Source organism: Papio anubis, chromosome 3 (assembly GCF_008728515.1).
Source record: "Papio anubis isolate 15944 chromosome 3, Panubis1.0, whole genome shotgun sequence".
NCBI lineage: Eukaryota > Metazoa > Chordata > Mammalia > Primates > Cercopithecidae > Papio > Papio anubis.
The window spans coordinates 158,424,038-158,441,165 of record NC_044978.1 but is presented as its reverse complement, the minus strand read 5'-3'; the positions used below and the strand labels follow the sequence as shown (position 1 = coordinate 158,441,165).

Here is a 17,128-nt window from a genome sequence, read left to right as displayed (position 1 = left end):
ATGTTAACAGACACAAATACAATGTACTTTTCATTAGCAAAAGATTAGTAAATTCAAAGGGTTAAGTCGGTCAAATGATCTGATTTTGAAACTAGATGAGATTCTGCATTAACTTACTCTCATAATGTTCCTCTTTTGATATAATCTTTTGCTAAGGGAGATCGAATATGTTTTTTATTAGAATTCTAGATTTAAGGTTCTTAATCAAATTGCAAGTTTCTCACCAGAGAATTCGTAAATGTGCAGAATTCTAAGCATGGATCACAAAGAATATACACAGAAACATGCAACTAGGCAATGTCTTGTTCAGTGTTGGCACGATGCTTTCTGCTGGTTCACAGAGGATTTTGCTCCACTGATTTGACGGCAGGTTGGTCTAGGTCACATTTTAACAAGTTTCATTTCTGCTAACAGACATGTTATCATTCTCTAGAGCTTTCTTCTCTGCACAGCATTTTCCAGGCTGTGTGTATAAAATGCAACTCCTTTATAACACTGAGTACTCAATAAGCAAGGTCACTTTTAAAAGCAGCCGCTTTCGTATTGATAGAGCTGTCTCCTCTAGCTTGTTTCTCTTAAAATATTGGCTAATGGATGACTACAGGTGATTTTTAAAGTAAGAACATTAGTCAGGGATTACAGTGCCATAGCTTCCCTTACCTGTATGAGAAGATGTCAGTCTGATGTGTGATGGATGGTCTCATAAAAGTTTAGGAGCCTCTCTCTTTTTTCATATGCAGCATGTTTGGACACATGGGAAATAAAATCAATATATGAGGGTATGATGTGTAGCATAGGTCTATTAGAATAACTTGTAGACTCAATAGTTTTGAAATAGTGTCTTTGTAACAAATGCCACAAAGCAATACGAAAAAAACAATGTGTAATTATCTAATCTTCAGAATGGCAGGCAGGTGGCTGGTAAACCTCCATGTGGTTTGAGGGTGGACTGGGAAGACATCTCAGCTAGTTCAACTTATCAGAGGACTCATTTAGGGAGACTTCTTAACGGCGTATTATCGGTGAATTATATCTTTCCAAAGTACGTGTCAAAGTACTAACTCCGGTAGCTCATAATGTGACCTTATTTGGAAATTATGGCATTTCAGATTAGTAAAGGTAAGATGAATGGAGTAGGGTGGGATCCTATATCAGTGTGGCTAGCATCCTTATGAGGGATAATGGGAAAAGGCACGGTGTCAATGCCATGTGAAGATGGAGGCAAGGTTGGAGGGTTGCATCTACAGACCTAGGAATGCCAAAGATTGTCAGTCATCACCACAAGCTTGGAGAGTGGCATGAAACAGAGTCCCCCTCAGAACGCTCAGAAGGAACTCTCCCTGTTGACACCTTGATTTCTCACCTCCAGCCTTCAGGACAGAATGCATTTATGTTGCTTTCAGCCACTCCATTTGTGGTACTCTGTTATAGCAGCTCCAGGAAACTAACACATGAGGATTCTGAGAGGATTATCATGTTCTAAAATGTTACAAGAGAAATGAGTTGTAGAATTCATTAAACCAACCTGCAATTAAGTTATTGATACACACCTTTTTGTATAGATGAGCAATGAGAGGCATATGAAGATGCTCTCCTCCAAAGACCTCCCATAGTACAATCTAAATTAAACTTCAGAAGCACTGACCATTTTTAGACTTGTATTCACATATATTGCAACAAAATTTATCTAAAGAAAAATATGGTGCAAACAGGCCATGGCAACCCTTATGCCATCTTCAAATTCATTAAGCGATAGAATATTTGGCCTCCTTAGGCTGAGAAGAGAAATAGGTGTTGAGAAAAATAGTCAAAATTTGATTTGAATGGACTCTCTCCAGGCCTTTTACAGCCCACAAAAACCAAAATAGAAGTGTGAGATTAGTATTCTATTATTCAAAATTGATAGATAATGAAAAATATGTTCTTTTTTCATAGATATGTGTAATGTCACACATTAATTCTCCAAAAAGTCATCAGCCAGCAAGGTGGCCAGAGTTGGGAGAACTGCTTCTCTTAGAAGAGCTTTTACCTTTACCCATTAAAATAGCCTTTTCCTGACCAGTGCATGGATGAAGAACACATTTTGAGGAAATAGGAGTGAAAACATATTCAGAAAACAGAAATCTATTTTGTTGGAAAATGCAAAATTAGAACATAACTTTTTAATTGGGAAATGCTTTGATTCTCTCATTAGCATGATGATTTACTTACAAAAATTATTTAAATGAATAAATAAATTATTTGGTTGATTCCACTAATCTTTTTTTTTTGCATTTTTCTTTGTTGTTTAGTGATTTAATTTTCCTAAGGTCATTCTATAAAGATGGTACATATTATGAATAATTATTTAAGTCACCAGTGTGTCTTCATATTAGTGTTGGCTTTTCATTTAATTTTACTTTAAGGACTTTCATGAAGAAAATCTCACAGTCCCATGGAAATACAGTATCAGGAATTTTTTGATACAAATATCTTACAGAAATATGAATGCCTCATTCTAAAATATCTCACATGCTAAATATTGTAAAATATGTTTTTTTGGAATTGTTAACTATGGATGGGAAGATAATTTTGAGATAATATGGTTCATCCCCTTTACATTTTAGATATGTGGGGATAAAAGGGGAATTCATGGAAACTAATGTATTTTGATTACCGATGATGTTGCAGGCTGTGGTCCAGGAAATTTACTCATATGATTCCAAGTAATCCAAAATATAAGATCAATCATCTCTAATTTGTAAATGCATGAGCTGAAATTCAGATAAGTGACATATCAAAGGCATGAAGAAAGTCGTGGCAAATTGTACAGTTTCCTATTTCTCCATACTATGAGCACTGAAAACATTTTAAAAAATAGAAAAGTAAAAAACTCCTGGCTTACAAGAAAAAAACCTTTTAATTGCTTATCTTCTACCTAGATGCCATCTTATAGCTATTTTAGTAGTTGTCAGCATAGTGATTTTATAGTTTTTATGTTCTGCTTTCCAGGCATTTTCAATTCAAATAAATGTATTTTCATATTTCATACAATTATACTTTTTAATTTATGCATGTTTGCCTTCTATCCATATACAATACTTTTTCTATCTACATGACTAAAATGAGAGAGCTTATTTTATATTTTTCTTTATTTAAAAAGATATTTCATATACATACTAGTAGAAAGTTTCTTTACAGTATTTTTTAGGTCTATCATGTCAAAAATATCTGGATTTATATTATTTCCAAAATGCTAATACTAATTTTCAGAGCCAGTAGTAAACTCATTTTGCTAAAAATTTGTGAGCCTTTGGTATTCATGTGTTTAGAAATATATATATTTTAGATTTCTAAGAATAAAATTTTATTTCTTAAATTCTTCATTATAGAATTTGTTATAACTTGCATTTTTCCTGGTTAATTTTTTTCTATTTTTTTGTTTATTTACTAGGCACTTAAAGTTTTTCTGACAATGTAATATATGCTAATTGCAGTACAATTATTTTATATTATCTATGATAGTAATGTAATTCTAAAAATTATCTTATTAGATAGGCATTATTTTCTGTATATTATCTCAAACTGAGATGTAATGCTATAGCCTGCATTTGAAGATGATTGTGTGATGTCAAATCCTGTTACATTCTCTACTCTAAAGCTTCCGTACTTCTTTATTTATGTAACGCAAATATAAAGGCTGACCTTTAGGATCCCAGAGAGCCCTAAGAAATTTATACATACAAGTTATATATTCCCCAAACACTGAGTGTTATTAATAAATATTATAGGCAGTCCAAAACATAAACTTTAATAATAATTTTAGATTGTAATGTGACAGTAACATTAATCCTATTTTGTTGTGCCAGGAGAAATTTCTGAAGTTAACTTTAAATTATTGTCTAAGGAAATGTACTCCTGACATGAGAACTAGCAGCAGTGTGTGCCCTGCATATTTGTAACTGACAGCGCCTATGGCTTCATTTAGGTTTGATTCATCAGTCATGTCATCTGTTGAAAGCACTAGAAATAGCGGCAAAGTTGGAGTGCCTTTTGACGGCCTTTCATACTTCCATAAGGTTACTGTACATCCATTAACTCAAACGACAAAGGAAATGTCATCTAAGTTGAGTGGATGGATGCTGGGACTCTAAAAGCCCTATTGTCTCAGGTGAAGGGGCAAATGTGCAGCCTTGGGGGATGGAAATGTCTGAGTCTCTATCTATGTAGTTACATGTGAGGTACATTATCTTTACAGATTTATGGGAAAGAGGATCATCAACCACCAAATAACAAGATATATATAACCAGACCTTGAAGTTGACCCATATTATTCTTCATCTGTTTCTTACTGATGGTCTCTGACTTATAATAAATATCAGTTGCCTAAGAGTGTGAAGTCATAATAGGGCCAGGACAAGAAAGGTCTCTAAGTAAGGGCATGCTTGGAAGAACATGGGAAAGCTGTCAGACTTCTGACTGTGACATTACAGCTGAGTTGGTAGAAGCGAGAGTACAGCTTAGAATTCATTTTTGTGTAAATCCAACTCTGGAAGAACTAAAATGAAAATAAAAATCAGGAAAGATAGGATATTTGATGCCAAAGAACCTAATAAATAATCTTGATATGGTTTGGCTCTGTGTCCCCACCCAAACTTCATCTTCATTTGTAATCCCCATGTGTCAAGGGAGGGAGGCGACTGGATCATGGGGATGGGTTCCCCCATGCTGTTCTCCTGATAGTGAGTGAGTTCTCACAAGATCTGATGATTTTATGATTATTTGGAAGTTCCTTCTTCAGCCTTCTCTCTTGCCTGCCACCATGTAACATGTCACTGCTTCTCCTTCTGCCACAATTGTAAGTTTTCTGAGGCCTCCTCAGGCATATGAAACTTTGAGTCAATTAAACCTCTTTCTTTTATAAATTACTCAATATCTGGGAAGTTCTTTATAGCGGTGTGAGGAAAGACTAATATACATCTCAAAAGCAGACATACATGAAATAAATAGAAGTGACAGAGGAGAAGTGCACTGAATATTTGTAGTCTCTGGGTAAAATAAACCAAAAGCCCACTGAGCAAAGGTAAGAATTTGGAAACAAGAACCTGTATTATACAGACCAGTCTGTTTCAAAGGTAGTTCATGATTCACCTTCAGAGCTAAAAATTAGAATTCAGGGTCCCCTTCATTAGATCTACTACATTTGAATTAATAAAGATGAAGTCTGAGAATACAGATTTGAAGCAGCAAACTCATTGTTGATTCTTAGTGGCTGGGATCTCTTGTGACAGACCAAGGTCTCAAGGTCTCCTTGGCTCAATCATTTTCTCCTGCTTTCACCTTCTTCCTTTGAACTAGACTTCACCGTCTCCTCCATTCCACAGCATTCGTAAAAGAAGACATTGATGCAATCTCCTCTAGGTTCATAGTTAAAGATAAGAAGTTCTAGAGATTTGTGCACAAAGTGAAGTTATCTGATGGACAATGTATATAATATAAATCAGCTGGTGTGTACTAAAAGAGAAAAAAGTGTCTTTGTAGAGGTTATATACAGCTTATATGTTCACAGGATTATCATTTAGAGCATTGAAAATTAATAGATGGGATATGAGCAGATAGTTTTAGCAGGGAATGAATTAAATGCGATTTCTGAGTAAAATTGAAGTAAATTTTCCCTTTCCCTTTGATAAATCTGGAGTCAAAGAGCATTAATAGATACGAGATAAATGAATGAAGTCCAAGAGGTTTGTACTTTATTAAATTGGGATCCAGAAACAAGACTTGCAAGTAAATTGTAAACAAAAGTCTCATCTTTATAGAGAGGATTGGAGCTAAGTCCTTTGACTAAAATCCAACAATACTCAGAGGCATTACAAGAGTTCTTATCGGTGTCTCTATTCTACAACTCAAAATTTCTTTTTTCAAAATAATTTTGGGAAAAAATTTTACACTCAGTTTTCAATCTATGTATAGAAAATAAATTATAAAATAATATTTGTAGAAATATAGAGTACTGCTTTGAGGTTAAATTTTTATTGGTAGCCAGGACTTAGTTTTGAGTTCTTTTTGGGTAACATAGCAACTAGCAAACAAAAAAAATACAACTAAAAATCAACAGTCAATATGTATTGATATTTATATGATTAAAAATTGATGGGTAACATCACTCAGTTATATGATAATAATACTAACAACAAAAATTTTTCAGCCACTATTCTAAGCAATTAACATGCAATAACTTATTTAATGTAATGTACTAAAATGTATAGTAAGATTTCTGTTAATTACTTGACAAGTTGAAATAATTATTTAATTGAGATACCTTTTGATCTCAAATCCAGAACAAAACAAAACAAAACAAAATAACCCAGCAAATACATGAAGCCACAATAGATAGTGACCGTACTAAGGGACTTAATTGTCAATGAGGGAGAATTGTGCTTGTTGTGACTGCAGATTTTGGTGTGCACTTTCTCTTCTGGGTTTGCTAGATGTGAGGAATGCACTAGCAAGTTTACGACACAGACACTTAAGCTTTCAGAATTGAAAAAAGATGCAACTTGGTCAACTACTCCAAACTCTTCAGGTATTTTTGTAAAACAGTGATTACCTACTCTTTCTTTTGATCACCTTTACTTATAGGAATTTTTAAAAAACATTCATAATTAAAATATCTGATACAACTAGATAAAAGCAGTGCATCATCATCACCATCTTCCCAAAGCATAACATGAAAACATGGAAACCAAAAATGGCATCCTTAACTATCTTTCTGCTAGATTGGAAGGCAAACAGAAAGCAGAAGGACTGATTCATATTGGAGTTGCAGTTAAACATTCAAAACTTAAAAAAACAAAACAAAACAAACAAAAAAAAAACTACTAGGCTTTGAATCATGGCTCTTCCATTTAGTAGCTGGCTGATTTTATGAAAAATACTTATTCCATCTCTACTTCCTCATTTATAAAATGAAGATATGCTGGTTAATATGTGTCAACTTGGCTAGGCTATGGTACCCATGTTTGGTTAAATACCAGTCTAAATGCTGTTGTGAAGGTGTTTTTCTTTTTTTAGATGTGATTAACATTTAAATCAGTAAACTGAGTAAAGAAGATTATTTTTCATAATGTGGATCAATGTCATCCATTTAGTTGGAGGCTCCCTCTTTCTTGAAGAAGTAGTAATTCTACTCCAAGAATTTAACTTTTGAAGTAATTGAAGTAATTATGTTCAAAGACTGTAACATATAAACCTTGCCTAATTTCCAGCCTGCAGATTTCAGACTCCTGACTGCACCATCAATGCTTCCCTGAATTTCCAGCCTGCCCTCCTGTTGTACAAATATCTGACATTCAGGTTCCACAATAGGGAGATCCAATTTCTTAAAAGTAAAATATAAAACCCTCCCCAACCTCATTATTTTATTATAAAAATGTGGTAATAATATCTAACAAATAGAATTGTTGTAAGGATTAAATTATTAATAAGTAAAATGCTTAGAGTGAGATCTTGTGCAAAAGCAATGTATCTGTTAGTTAATATTTTATTTATCTCTCTCCAGCATTAAGCAGTGTGTCTTGCATAAAATAGGTGCTCCATGAATATGAGTTGAACCAAAGTTTTATATTTGAATCCTTCTTGACCTAACCAATTTTAAGTGCATCGTTAAAATTTGACAACTAATAATTCAAATCCATTCCTTATGAGAATTTGCTGCCATTTGAAAGTAATAGATGATGACAAAGTCCAAATATTTGTACACTTGATTCATGCTATAGTAGGAAAAAAACCCAGAAGCTTTCAAATTATATAGATATGGAATGAAATTTTAGTAACTCCCTTAGAGAAATATCACTCTGAGGAAGTCACATTAGGTCTCTGTTTTCTCATCTCCGAAATTGTTATCATGATAAATATCTCACAGTGGTGCCTTTGTGAAGGACTTGATCCACCTTAGTCACTCAAAATTGGCAACGTTATATTAATTTTCATTTATGAATTCCCAGTTTATCCTAAATTGGTTTGCACCAACAGAGAGCAATTAAATCCGATTGCATGATCTTTTACATTCAGAATCCCTTGCTTTTACTAGCTCTAACCATGTAAGCAGATTTTCCAGCATTAGGTGATGTGTACGTATCTCAAATATTTTCTACTAATAACAGTAGGTGATTTGGAAATTAGAAATACCAGCTTCACATTATAGAAACAAAGCACTATTTTTAAAAAGTCACTTGGCCTTTGGCTTAAACAACCTGCTGAATGTTTTACTGATCACTCAAGGACATGCATTTTTAGTAGACTTTTGGTACAAATGTTCCTCAAATACTCTAACTTTACATTAAAGAAGTATCCCACCTTTTAATTGAAAAAATCAATGCACTTTTCAGTGATTTTATTAATGAAACATCTTTAGTAGTAATGTGAACTGATTTATGAAGATATAACATTCAAGCATTTTAACAGAGCAGAAAAATATTCCATCAGACTCATTGCCTCATTGAGCACTTACGTTTCTGTGACACTTTGCATCCAATAAGAGCTTGGTGATCACTTTTATTAGTTAGCAGTGAGTAAGGTCAATATTATTTCTTGCATTTTCCAGAGAAAATATTTGAATGCATAGAAATAAAGTGATTTCAGCCATGTAAGTAAGAAAGTGGTGATTTGTGAGTTCCATTGTCATCTTAAAATATATTGTCAAATAATGCTACTCACTTAAATTGGCAACCAAGTTTTTGTTTTACTTTCACCAAAAAAAGGGAAAAAAAATGTCTGAAGATTGCTTAAAACTCCCCCTGTGATAGTGCTACTTTTATTTAGAGGGAAATATAATGGAAAAAAAAAAAAACCCTACAACTAAAACCCTTAAATATGCTACAGTAATATATTTGTTACATCTTTCACCTCTTAGCACACAGTTCATGCTTGAGATGTTCTAGAGACAGTAGGATATGAAAAAGTAGGAGGATAAATTAGAAACTCCAGTGCTTTATTTAGGACTGAACTGTACAGTATGTTGTTAGATGAACGTTCCAAATTAAAAAAAAAAATAATAATTACTGTGTTTTGTTCTAAACTCTAGCAAAATCTACTTGCTAAACAAAACATTCAAAAGGAGTGAAGAAGTGATTAGCTAGAGATTAGTTTTGGTGAGGATCATAAAAAAGTATAAAATTTCAAGAGAAAACAAATAATCCCAAAGAATATTTCCTGATTTAAAAATAAATAATTTACTTTAGGATAATGAAAGATAGCTACAGATTTTAGAAGTAACAGACGTTACAAATATTATCAAAACTCAGTAGCAGAATTCAGAGGTTACTTAGTATTCACTGTGACAGCAATGCAGTCTTCTTTAAATTATCTAAGATTGTGCTAACTCACTCATAATTTGGAGACTTTTGCTGTCAGAAGGAAATACATAAGCAATAGGTAAGTAAAATTATTATTAATATGAATGGAATGAGTTAATGTACATAGGCACACGTAATAAATGGCAGTATTATAATCACGTTTATTTTATCTTACAATCTTACTTATTTAAGTATTCACCATTTGTTTTGCAAGTGTATTACTAACATTCTAGGTTACTATAAACACTGAAACTATATTTTATTAGCGGAAATGATATGGTACAGAAAAAGCAAGGCATCCTTTGAAGTCAAATTATCACCATGATTTTCATTTTAGTCTACTTAATTCTCCTTTTCCTTTAGATCTAGATTTAATCTTCTAGGACGCAGAGATCGGGTAGTCCCTACCCCCACTTTCATATATCCCAGAAAAACACTGGAGTAGAAGAAAGAGTGAGAAAACTGAAGACTCATCTCTGCTCTGCCACAAAATAATTGACTGACCTTTGGCAAATCAATTAATTCACTGAAAATTCATTTTCCCCATTTGCAATGTGGAAATAATAATATATTCCTTGTGTCTCAAAGAGTGTTCTATAAAATTCATAGTATTTTAGACATGGACTAATATCCAAGCTCCATATCTAACATCTAAGAACATCAGTGACACACTCAGCTAAGGAGATGGAATCCATGAGTTTTTTTGTTTTTTTTTTTTTCCTGTGGATTTTCAGATATCCACCTAGTCCAGTTTTTTTTTTTTTTTTTTTTTTTTTTTTTTTTTTTCCTTTAGGGAGAAGTAAAGTGATTTTAGAAATACATATATGTATGTGTGTGAATGTGTGTGTGTGTGTGTGTTTGCTAAAAGTTCTTTTTTTAATATCACTCAAACTATCAAAGATTTATATAATCCCCACTGTTAAATACCAATGTTTTGATCTGGTGTTATATCTGCTGATGTTCAGAGGTAAGGCTAAAAAGGAAACAAAAAAAAATTATTATCTAAAAATATTAAACAAAAATGTATTTTGTGTTAGATATTTTTTACTAGAGGCAAAAGTATCCTATTGTATGACTTTAAACAGGAAAATGGTAGAATCGATTTGCATGTATCACTTGGAGAGAAAATTACAGAGGGTCTAGAGGAAAGTCAAAAGAATGTTCCATTAATTCCATAAGAGGTAATGGTGGCTTACTGTAGGTCATTGTCAAGGAACCTGGAGAAAAGAAAGTAATATTTAAAAGATAGGGGAGAGGTAGATTTGACCATACTTACTGACTGGTTGGCTATGGTTTGTAAGAGTGAGGAAACAGTCAAAAACAATACTCGAATTTCTGATTTAGGTAACTGTTAGTGTTTTTTATAGAATAGTGGGCTAGAAGATCAGGTTTGGAAGGAAGTAGAGTTAATGCATCAGTTTGGACTTGTGTAGTTTAAGATGTCCAGAGTATATAAAGAATAGGTATATGTATATATACACACTCACACACAGTATATAAAGAATAGGTATATGTATATATACACACTCACACACACACAGTTGAAGATTAAGAGACAGATTTGGACTGGATGTAAGAATTGGGAATTATAATCTTATGGAGAATATCTTCAGCCTTAATGGTGGAAATTTATTCAATTTATTGTCTATTGTGTGATGAGTCCTGATTAAGATGTTGGCTTCATTATAGTAGAAAAACAAAATGTAAATTTTTTTTCTGCTCTCATGATCCGACCTTATTACCTGGGGTGAGCATGTATACTAACAGAAAAAGTCTGGGAGCAGGATTATGGAAACATCAAAATTTCAATATGATTAGGATAAAATCAATAACAATAGAAAGTTACCTGACTGTGGGGAATAGAGAATTTCTTCTTCAAAGTTTCTTGAAACCATAAAGAGCTTGTCATTTCCTTGCTCTATGTATATCTACATCTATATGTTCTAATGCAGCTGCTCTAACTTGCCCCAGCATGCCTGGACAGGACTAAGCAAACCCCTGACCATAGTGCATGCCATTCCTTATTTGGAAACCCTCCTGGCCCTCTTATGCCTAGCTTCCTCTTTTCTTTGTCCTCTTTCTCCTTTGCCTATTTAGGAAAGTTCCAAGCTGTCAACCAATTGGGTCAAGCTTAGAATGTGAGGTCCCATTCCAACCAATGGTAATGGAACACAGCCATAGGGCAATTCCATCAGGTTATGAAAGTTATAAATGTCCCTGTCTCCTTTGTTCGGCATGCTCCCATGGTGAGACTGTTGGCGAGCTCTACCCTTTCTGCAGAAAGTAAACTAGCCTTGCTGAGTGATTCATGGCCTTGGTGTGGATTCTTACCCATGTCATAAACCCATTTCCAACACTGGCATATTCTTTTTACTCTGTGTACTTTTCACTTTCTGTTTGAGTTGAAAGTAATTATTTCATCATTGTTTTTGTATCAGAGTTCAGAGATCGTGTTAATTCACTACTTAAAAAAAAAACTCTTCATTTTTTAACAAGTATTATGGAGTGCCTCCAAATTTCATTTTAGATATTGTCCTCAGTATTGAGGATACAAAGATGACTAAAACATATCTGTGGTAGGAACAAGCAAAGTTCTTCCTCTGTTGAAATTATACAATCAGTTGCGTTTTTCTTCTATCGTTATAGGGAATTTGGTAGTAGAAAAAAAAATCACATATGAGCAATTTAAATGACCAGAGTAATAATAATAAAGCAGAACATTTCTGAAAAATAAAGGAGGCCTGAGGTGGCCATTGTTACTATTTCCCTTGTTTCTGATTCTCTCCCTATGGGTAGGCACACGGCAGGATTACTCTACCTTACTCCTCTTTAAGTGAAACACAATTATGTGATATGATTTGGCCAGTGAAATGTGAGCCATTAAGTATTAACCAATAATTTAGCATGCTCTCTTCCTTTTGCCAATGTTCCAAATAGTGAGGATCCCGTCACTTTAGGTCTCCAAGTCAAACTCTCCTGCTGACTCAAGACGTTTAGCATGAGATAAATAAGCTTTTGTTGTTTCAAACTTCTAAGTTTGTCGGAGTTTCTCATCTATCCTGATGGATGTAGAGGCCAAATTACAAATGAAAACAGCAATAGTCAACCCCCGAGTTGATTTATTTTATAATTTTGACCAGGGATTTAACTGCTTATGGTATGGGTGTAGAGACACAGAAATAAGGTAAAGAGGGGCATGAGGGTAGAAATCTTCCTGCTTTTGATGACAATCACATTGATGATTGACTTGAGAGTTGCGCTATGCTTTCCATTGCCAGAATGTACTTAGCTAAAGTGTTTCAGCAACATTCCAATTTCCCTGTGAAATAATAGAGAAACACTACATTGAATTGTTGGCAGAGTCACTTGATTGATGTTCTCCAGAGCCTGAACTTCACTGATGAAGTAGTTTCAGTGTTTTTGCTAATTGTTTGGAACATTGTAAAAGAAAAAACATAGTAGTTGATGAAAAGAGTTTTTTTTTTTAATCTATATGCAATATTTTATTCAATGGATATAACATGTCCTGACAGAGGCATTGTACTAAATTTTATTTCACCAATTTGAAGATACGATATAAACACCAAATATTTGATACTCTTGCTATGTTTTCTTAGCAATTCCCTGTTTGTCAAGAGTCTCTTGAGAACCAGATAATGTCAGAAAAAGCTAAGTGTTTGTTTTCACTGGCTTTTGCATACATAAAACGGTTCAATATTTCAAACTGCAAACCTATTCACGTCATTGTTTTGGTAGTTTATATATTACCTTTGCACATATAATAAGAAAACAAAATCTTTAATAGTGAGTTGACAGCAGAGATGATAAAACAGGAACAAGCACAGAAACATTAAGACTGTATCATTAACTTTGAATCAGAGCAACATAGATCAACTCACTGATATTTCATCTTTTTATTCTGCCATGCAGATGACAGCAAATCTTTGGTGGTTGAAATCTAGAAAGCAGGAGAGAGAAGAAGAAGCCTGGATCATCTATTAGGGTAGTAGATGAGAAGTTCATAGCTTCATTTTATAAAATGTTAGAATCTTCTAGAGCAGAAGTTCCTACCTGGAGTGATTTTGCCCCCAGGATACATTTGGCAGTACCTAAAGACATTTTTGGTTGTCACTATTGAAGGGCTGTGATGAGTACTACTGGCATCTAGTGTGTAACCCAGAATGTGCCCTAAAATGACAATAGCACCCAGATTGAGGAACACTTCTAAGCCAAGCTATTCATTTTACAGAAATTATATTTATGACTCATTCATCCATATCAAAATATTTATTAGAAGCCCCATTAGCCAAGGGCCATGTTAAGTATATAAACTACAAAAATGAACCTGAATAGTTAAAATCCTCTTATCATGGGGTTTGGGGATAGAGAAGGAAGAAAGACATGTTGTGATCTATAGAAATCCTTTACATTTCCCTTTCATTCTATAAAACCTGGCATCTATAAGCCTAATAAATACTAAAGGAAAGGGATAAATGAAAACCATTATTATTCATTAAAAGAGTAAACTCCAAAGTATATTCAACTACTTATTTATTGAGCAATATTAGGTTGCAAGTACACCTCTAAATGCTCACCATGTGGAAGCTAATAAAAGAAGCAAAAATAATCCTCTCATGAACCTTATGTTCTAGAAAAAGGAGGTATAAAAACCAAGTAACAAGTAAATTATACAGTATGTAAACACTTTGTCAAAGAATAAGAGTTGAAGAGGAAGAAAGAGGTTATTTGCCCAAAGGATTGATTTTTAGCAATAATTCCTACTAAACATTACCTGGAATCTTTGTGAAAAATATGAAATCAATGTTTATGTTTAACGGAATGCTTAAGATAGAAAAAAAAAAATGAATCAAGAATGAGGGTTGGGAGGACTAGGTTAGAAGCAGGGCTAAAATGTTAACTCAGTGGTCAGAGGATAAATCAAGAAGACAGTGACACCCAAGCAAAGGCTAGAAGTGGCAGAGGCAGCGACACACACGGATATTGGGGAAACATTCCAGAAAGAAAGAATGATGAGTGGCATACAAGTGATCAATGTGCCTGGAGTAGAATAAGTGATAGCAACAAACAAAGAAATGGTTTCCTCGAGATAGTGACACTGCAGGTCTGGAGGGTGGAGTTCAAATCTCACAGCTCATCTTTAAGACTGATTTTCGCTCAGACTAGGTTGGGGAGCCATTGGCTGTTTCTGTCGTGGAGTGATATATCTGACTGAGGCTATCACACAATCATTTTGACCACTGTGTTGAGTACAGTCTGAAGTAGGGGACATGGAGAAAGGAGAGTTTAGGGCCAAAGGGAAAGAAATGAGACTAGCTGAGAGGCTACCCCTCCACCCCTAGTTCCCAATAACTCATGGTGGTGTCTCAGACCAGGGTGGTAGGAGGGAAATCATGAAGAGTGTTTAGGTTCTGCATATATGTTGATCTGTTTTTAAGGTAGAGCCAAAAGAATTTGCAAAGGGTTAAAAGAAATGTGAAGTACGAGAGAGGGAGAGGCTCATGGATGGTTCTAAAATTTTGGTCCTGAGCTATTGGAGGCTTGGTTGCCATCTACAGAGACAGTGTAAACCACTGGAGGAAGAGGTTGGGTTGGGTGTGGGAAGGTAATATGAGGGGCTCAGATTCAAAATAAAATTGGTTGTAGGTTATGTATCTGAACAAGAGCGGTAGGATTTGAAAGTCTTTGAAAAATTTGGGGCAGGCAGACAGGTTTCTCATGGCAGATATCTAAAGTCTGCATGCTTTATAATTCTCCCTTTATCTCATGTGTCCCCAAGTGTCTCTTTTGCATGTCTTTTTTGAATAGACTAATTCTCACATATTATATTTTTTTATTGTGCCTTGTCTTAAGTTTGAGCTCTGGGACAGGTTTCACGTAATATAATAGTATGATCACTTCAAATTTTGTCACACAGCAAGGTTATAAATACTGATTAGGGCATGAACGAAATGCTTCAGAGGATGTGACAATGCGGGTTCTATAATAGTAGCCTGGAGCTCACCAATTTTGGGGTGAAATTATCTGACAGCTGGAATAATGTATTTTTGTACAAATTCAAAGATTTAAAAATCTCTTTTCCTCAATATCTAAAAAACTCTAATAGCAAAATTAATTACTTCCCAAGTTTAGACATGTCTATCAATTAAATGGTCCAAATTATTATTCAGATAAGAAATTATATAATCTAATTGAACTATATTGTCATGAGGCATTTTTAGAAAAGTTTACCAAAAAAAAATTTTTACTTTTTATTTCTACTATGTCAGACTGAAGTTATTCTATGCTTTTTTTTTGGCTTGTGTTTATTTTGTTGCACTATTTTCCTTTTGTCAGGGCTACATGGATGCTCAGAGCAAATTGCAGTTTAAAAAGAAATCCTTAAATCTTTTGAGTGTTTCTTTATCCAGAGGAAACATATAATATTAGTATCTGACTTATAAATTGATGACTCTTGTTTATTGGTCTTCGTGATTTACATGCTATCTTGGGCTGGGGGTTTGTACAGAACTTGCACACTTCCATTCTTAGCGCCTGCCATCTTGTTTGCCAAAAGCTATATTCTCTGACCTCCTCATAGTATCTTCTGTCCAGTGATAGTGAATGTCATTGCACTTCCCAATTTACAACTTCAGAATGAGTACGGCTAGAAGTATGACAGCAGTTAGCTTTGCATATCGAATGCATATACTTTAAAGAATACAGTTTGTTCTCTGCAGACCACAGAATTAGAAAATACTGCCAAATTACGTTGTTGAATTATTGATTCACCCTCTTTTATTTTTCAGTTTCATGTTTCGCAAGCATAAAGCTGATGGATATATTAGAACCTTTAATGACAGACCCTCATGAAGAAACATGCGAAGAGCAGACGAGATTTCCTAGAGGTTCACTTTGTAGAAATATTACTCACAAACAGCTCAGGGATGCGCATTATATACCACAGTACAGTTTAAAAGCGTCTTGGAAACTACAGCATTATACGATGACACTTCAGGCTAATACAGAGTTTTCTTCTGAGTGCCTGGCACTGCTAAGATGTTATCAAGAGTGGTTTGTAGCCCTTTATAGACAAGGACAAACTTGGGAAAATTTGCAAGGCAGTGAAGTTTCTTCAAGGCATGAATCCAACTTAACACTGAGAACAGAGAAGCATAAAGCTCTTCATTTTATTCCTCTTCCGTTCTCATTTTAAGAGAAATATATGTGGATTCTGTTCTTGCAGGGCAGTACATTTTTAGAAAAATTATTTTTAAGGAAATTATTTTTAGGAAATTATTTGGTAACACATTAGGACTATAAATCTACTTCCTCAGCCCTCTGCTGATGAATCGTTGTATAAAGAATGGCATCTGTTATAACCTGGGTATTATGAAGAATCATGAATACAGTGAGAGGAGAGAGAGAGACGGGGAGGGAGGGAGAGAGAGAGAGAGAGAGAGGAGTCTTAGTCCTTTCTGACTGCTATAACAGAATCCCATAGACTGAGTGGCTTATAAACAAGAAATGTCTGTTTCTTATATTTCTAGAAGTCTAAGGAAGTCTAAAATCAAGACACTGGTAGATTCAGTGTCTGGTAAAGACTTGCTACCTGGCAAGTAGATGGACATATTTTAGTTGTATCTTCACATAGCTGAAGGGGGAAGGAGGCTCACTGAGGTCTCTTTTATAAGAGCACTCATTCCATTTATAAGGGCTCAACTGCTATGTCTTATCACCTGCTAAAGTTTTCACCTTCAAGTACCATCCCAATGGGAATTAGATTTCAACATAGG

At 34.4% G+C, this 17,128-nt stretch overlaps 1 long non-coding RNA gene across 1 annotated transcript in view; it reads right to left on the bottom strand.

The window, feature by feature from the left end:
- Nucleotides 1–10,137: 10,137 nt before the first annotated feature.
- The window catches only part of LOC103884293, a 49,469-nt gene continuing 42,478 nt past the window's right edge, over nucleotides 10,138–17,128 (bottom strand). Inside the window, exon 3 of the long non-coding RNA XR_004182824.1 lies at nucleotides 10,138–12,654. This is a non-coding gene — a long non-coding RNA (uncharacterized LOC103884293). The remainder of the gene's footprint in view (nucleotides 12,655–17,128) is intronic.